We start from the raw sequence: 6000 nt of genomic DNA, 5'->3' as shown, positions 1-6000 counted from the left end.
TAGAGAGGAAGTAGTATGTTCACATGAGCAATAATAACCTGTGGTGTTATGACATAAATGAGTACAGGCGCATAAAAGTGATATGCATTATATGGGTTAGTGTACCAAAAACATGTTATTGGCAGGGAGGAGAAATATCTTGCTAGAATACAAAAGACATATAAATGTACATCTATTAACAAGGACAAAATATTATGCACACTTAGAATATATGACAAAGAAACATATAAGGAAGTGTACTAGAACTGAAGAAACATAAAAAGTGAAAAAGAAGGCGAGATTTGTCATGGTGTTATTAAATGGTGTCAGTAATGAAGTATGACATCTTGACGCCCATTCAGACCATGTGGAAATCGAGTAGCTAGTTTAAGAATCCAGTACACTTCTCTATTGAGAAGCTTGTCTTTAGTCTCCTCACCGATATGGTAGATTAACTCTTTCTATACCTGTCAGTCTGATGGAAGAAGTGTCCCCTGCACGCTGTTCTGCGCAGTGTTGAGAGACTGCCGATATGTGTCTGGAATTAAAATGTTTAATATCAGATAGGTGTTTTCTCACACAGACTTTGAGGGTGTAAGTCATGCACCCCACGTACTGAACTTTGCATATGACACAGGAGATAAGGTAAACTGCATAGGAGGTATTGCAATTAATATACTGCTTAATACTAAAAGTTTCTCCTGTGGCATAATATTCAAAGTCAGTAGATGTAGACAAGACATGACAGCAAGCACATTTGTTGTGTCCACAAGAAAACACCCCAAGTGTCTTAGCCATGTTGACAAAATGAGGACACAACATCTAAAGGTGGTGGGAGACACTATTTGCCCAACTGTAGGAGCACGTCTGGCTATACACTTCACGTTGCCGGGAACAGAGTTACCAAAAAGTGGATCACTTGAGATAATGAGCCAATATTTCTTAATACTCTCTGAGATTTTATTAAAATCCATACTGTATGTACTTGAAAAATAAACAAAATTCTTTGGCTCCATCATTTCCGCTGAGGAATGTTTATTAACAGATGTAATTAGATCTTCTTGGTTCCTGGTCAAGGCGATGCGCCTAGCTCGATTAAGGAATTATTTAGGGTAGCCACAACTTTCTAGCCTACTGGTGAGACTATCCATTTCTCTATTAAAGTCTCTACTAGAACTGCAGTTTCTTCTAATTCTGATGGCTTCCCCCACGGGTAAATTTTTTACCACATGGGGAGGGTGGCATGACCTCGCATGGAGAGTGGCATTAACTGTCGTCTCCTTGCGGTATGTAGTTGAAGAAACTTATATGTTGAAACACACATATGGCTCTTATTGTTATGTAAGAGATAGGGCTCTTACAGGAGGCAAGGAGAAAAAAACAAAAACACAATAAGAAAAAACAGCTCTTGATAAAGAGTTAAAATAATACAGCTTTTTGATGTTTTTCTTAAAAGCTACATAGTTTTAGTTATATTTTATTTTTAGAACTGAGGAATTAGAACTAATTCTGATGGCTTCCCCCACGGGTACATTTTTTACCACATGGGGAGGGTGGCATTAACTGTCGTCTCTTTGCGGTATGTAGTTGAAGAAACTTATATGTTGAAGCACACATATGGCTCTTATTGCTATGTAAGAGATAGGGCTCTTACATGAGGCAAGGAGAAAGAAAGAAGAAACTGAAGAAACTTTTTTGTGAACTGTGACACCTGTCAAGTTAAGGTCCAAAAAGGAGACGATTTGCTGATAGTGTGTGAGCGTAAATTTAAGATTGAATTATTAATGAGATGTCTATCAAACAGAGGTGTGCAATCTTGCCCCGATTTCCACGCTATCAGCAAATCGTCTATATATCTGCCATACTAAGCAATATCCGAGGCGAACACATTAGCAGGAGAGAAAAGATGTTTTTTCTCCCAAAATCCCATATGGATATTAGCTAGTGAAGGTGAGAAACGAGCACCCATAGGGGCACCTGTTGTCTGACTGGGGGTGGAAAGATATTATTGTGAATCTTGGGGAAAGAATGGAATATAGCAATAATCCTTCACTCACCCCAAGATTCACAAGAATAATAAGCTCACAGCTGAATTGAAGAGTAGGATTGCTTGACAGAGGTCTATATGTAGATATATCGTTCAATACCTCCAAATTAAGCTTTTTGTATTGATCAGCATCAAGCAAAACAACCACCCCCCCCCCCCCCCTGTCAGCTTGGCGAACTACCAAATCTGGCATGTCCAGAATCTCCTTAAGGGCTATGTGTTCCTGTCTAGTGATGTTGCTGTGTTGTTGTCTTTTGGTATTAGACAGGAGGGCCAGGTCCCTTTCCACCACATCTTGAAAAAGATCCAAGATAGGAATACGAGACATAAGTGGATAAAAGCGTGGATTGCTAGTGTCGAAATTAGCTGACCCAATAGTCTGAGACTGAGTGTTATCTGCCATATGTTGTCAATAATTCATCAAAAGAATAGAAAATGCCCATATCTATAGAAGAGGTATTCGATACAATCCTTGCATCATTAACCCTACTGCTAGTAACATCTTGTACAACACCACACTCCTGCGCACCTAAGGATTCTGAGCTATACGCGGCCAAATTATCAAAATTCCTTTTAACGGTAACCCCTCTTACAAACTTGTTCACATCAAGTAAGGTGGAATACAAATCAAAAGTTCTGGTAGGTGCAAAAGACAGACCCTTAGAAAGTACTGATAGATGGTGCTGTGATAGATAGTACCTTTGCTGACAGGTTGTAAATAGGAATTGTTAATTCTTCTTGTACCGATGATGTAGTTCAGTTCTAGTACACTTCCTTATATGCATAATATTTTGTCCTTGTTAATACCCGGACATTTCTATGTATTTTGTATTCTAGCAAGATATTTCTCCTCCCTACCAATAACATGTTTTTGGTACACTAACCCATATAATGCATATCACTTTTATGCGCCTGTACAGATTATTATCTCTTAACATATTATTATTGTGTGTTTGTATTATGTTTATGGAGGAGTTAAAACTATTTGTGTATGTCACATTTATTGACAGTTTGGTTCTCTTCTATTCGCAATATTGTTGTATTAGGGTTTTAACATGTGAAGGGTTAAATGTGGCATCCGCCCTAACCGGGTTTCACCTGGAGGGGGCTGACCCCACGTTTCCCTATATATGTGTTTTGTCTCACATGTTATGCTATGTATAATTAAAGGGGTACTCCGGTGAAAACTTTTTTCTTTTAAATCAACTGGTGGCAGAAAGTTAAACATATTTGTAAATTACTTCTATTAAAAAATCTTAATCCTTCCTGTACTTATTAGCTTCTGAATACTACAGAGGAAATTCTTTTCTTTTTGGAATGCTCTCTGATGACATCACGAGCACAGTTCTCTCTGCTGACGTTATTATAATAATAATAATGCCTTATTTATTGTTGCCCTTAGTGGGATTTGAACCCAAGTCCCCAGCACTGCAAGGCAGCAATGCTAACCACTGAGCCACCATGCTGCTCTTAGCATACATCTGCTATGCATGGTTGCTAAAAATGGACAGAGATGTCAGCAGAGAGCACTGTGCTCGTGATGTCATCAGTGTTCCAAAAAGAAAGGAATTTCCTCTGTAGCATTCAGCAGCTAATAAGTACTGGAAGGATTGAGATTTTTTAATAGAAGTAATTTACAAATATGTTTAACTTTCTGCCACCAGTTGATTTAAAAGAAAAAAGGTTTTCACCGGAGTACCCCTGTAACCTCTTAAGGACCCAGGACATACTAGAACGTCCTGGCACCCTGGGCTTTAAGGACCCAGGACGTACTAGTACGTGTCTCCGGTCTCTGCCGCGCCCCTGGGCGAGATCGGAAGCGGATGCCTGCTGAAATGCTTCAGCAGGCATCCAGGGCAAACGCCGAGGGGGGCCATGTAGGCCCCCCATGTCGGCGATCGCCGCAAATCGCAAGGGATATCGCCCCTGCGATCTACGGCGATACCGGGCTGATCGGGTCTCTGGGACCCGACCGCCCGGTAATTTTGCATGATCCCGGCTATCACAGACAGCCAGGACCATGCTGGAGTATAGGAGCGAGGTGGCAAGCCGGCCACCTCCTCCTATACCCTGCGATCTGTCGGTTAGTTAACCAACCAATCGCAGGGGGGGGCGGTTACTTCCTCCCGCCCTGCCCGGCCCCTTGAAGTCCGGAGAGGATGGGAGGAAGACCGGAGGACGCGGCGGGGGAGTGCTGGGGCCCGGCCCCGGTACTTACCTCGTCCCTGAAGACCCGGATCCCGGCGATGAAGATGGCGGCGGCGGTGACAGGTGAGTAAATCTTCAGCCGCGGTCGGGCCCTTTACAGCAATGCACGTCGCCGTAAAGCGACATGCATTGCTGTAATGGGACCCTGTAAACTGCAACTCCCAGCATGCCCAGACAGCCCTTGGCATCTGGGCATGCTGGGAGTTGCAGTTTTGCAACATCTGGAGGTCCACAGTTTGGAGACCACTGTGCCCTTCCAGATGTTGCAAAACTACACATCCTCAGCATGCCCTTAGTGTCCAGGCATGCTGGGAGTTGTAGTTAGGTAACATCTGGCCCTTCAGATGTTGCAGAACTACAACTCCCTGCATGCCTGGACAGTTTTGGCATACTGGGAGTTGTAGTTTTGCAACATCTAAAGGGCTACAGCTTGGACACCACTACACAGTGGTCCCCAAACTGTTCTCCTCCAGCTGTTGCGTAACCACTACTCTCAATATGCCCTTCGGCTGCCTGGGCATGCTGGGAGTTGTGGTTTTGCAACAACTGGAGGCACACTGGTTGGGAAACATTGTCTGTTTCCTAACTCAGTGTTTCCCAACCCGTGTGCCTCCAGCTGATAGACCGTGCATGCTGGGAGTTGTAGTGTTGCAACAGCTGGAGATCCCCCCTCCCCCCCCTGTGAATGTACAGGGTACATTCATGTGGGCAGGGGGCTTACAGTGAGTATCAGGCTGCAAGTTTGCGATGCAGCAAATTTTGCGCGGCAGCTCAAACTCGCAGCGGGAAACTCACTGTAATCCCCCGCCCGTGTGACTGTACCCTAAAAACACTACACTACACTAACACAAAATAAAATAAAAAGTAAAAAACACTACATATACACATACCCCTACACAGCCCCCCTCCCCAATAAAAATGAAAAACGTCTGATACGCCACTGTTTCCAAAATGGAGCCTCCAGCTGTTGCAAAACAACAACTTCCAGTATTGCCGGACAGCCGTTGACTGTCCAAGCATGCTGGGAGTTTTGCAACAGCTGGAGGCACCCTGTTTGGGAATCACTGGCGTAAAATACCCCTATGTCCACCCCTATGCAAATCCCTAATTCAGGCCTCAAATGCACATGGCGCTCTCACTTTGGAGGCCTGTCGTATTTCAAGGCAACAATTTAGGGCCACATATGGGGTATCGCCGTACTCGGGAGAAATTGCCTAGCAAATTTTGGGGGGCTTTTTCTCCTTTCTACCCTTATGAAAAGGGGAAGTTGAGGTCTACACCAGCATGTTAGTGTAAAAAATAATTTTTTTTACACTAACATGCTGGTGTTGCCCTATATTTTTCATTTTGACAAGAGGTAAAAGGGAAAAAAGACCCCCAAAATTTGTATTGCAGTTTCTCCTGACTACGGAGATACCCCATATGTGGGCGTAAAGTGCTCTGGGGGTGCACAACAAGGCCCAGAAGGGAGAGTGCACCATGTACATTTGAGGTGATTTGCACAGGGGTGGCTGATTGTTACAGCGGTTTTGACAAACGCAAAAAAAACAAAACCGCACGTGTGACCCCATTTTGGAAACTACACCCCTCACGGAATGTAATGAGGGGTGCAGTGAGCATTTACACCCCACTGGTGTCTGACAGATCTTTGGAACAGCGGGCTGTGCAAATAAAAAATTTTGTACAGCCCACTGTTCCAAAGATCTGACAGACACCAGTGGGGGAAAATGCTCACTGTACCCCTTGTTACGTTCCTCAAGGGGTCT

General features: G+C 43.7%; 1 long non-coding RNA gene across 1 annotated transcript in view; it reads right to left on the bottom strand.

Annotated features, from left to right (window-relative positions):
* Window positions 1–292: 292 nt before the first annotated feature.
* LOC130310525 (uncharacterized) overlaps window positions 293–6000 on the bottom strand; it is a 52219-nt gene continuing 46511 nt past the window's right edge. Inside the window, exon 3 of the long non-coding RNA XR_008859047.1 lies at window positions 293–517. This is a non-coding gene — a long non-coding RNA (uncharacterized LOC130310525). The remainder of the gene's footprint in view (window positions 518–6000) is intronic.

This window comes from Hyla sarda, chromosome 1 (assembly GCF_029499605.1).
Source record: "Hyla sarda isolate aHylSar1 chromosome 1, aHylSar1.hap1, whole genome shotgun sequence".
NCBI lineage: Eukaryota > Metazoa > Chordata > Amphibia > Anura > Hylidae > Hyla > Hyla sarda.
This window is presented reverse-complemented; position numbering and strand designations above follow the sequence as displayed.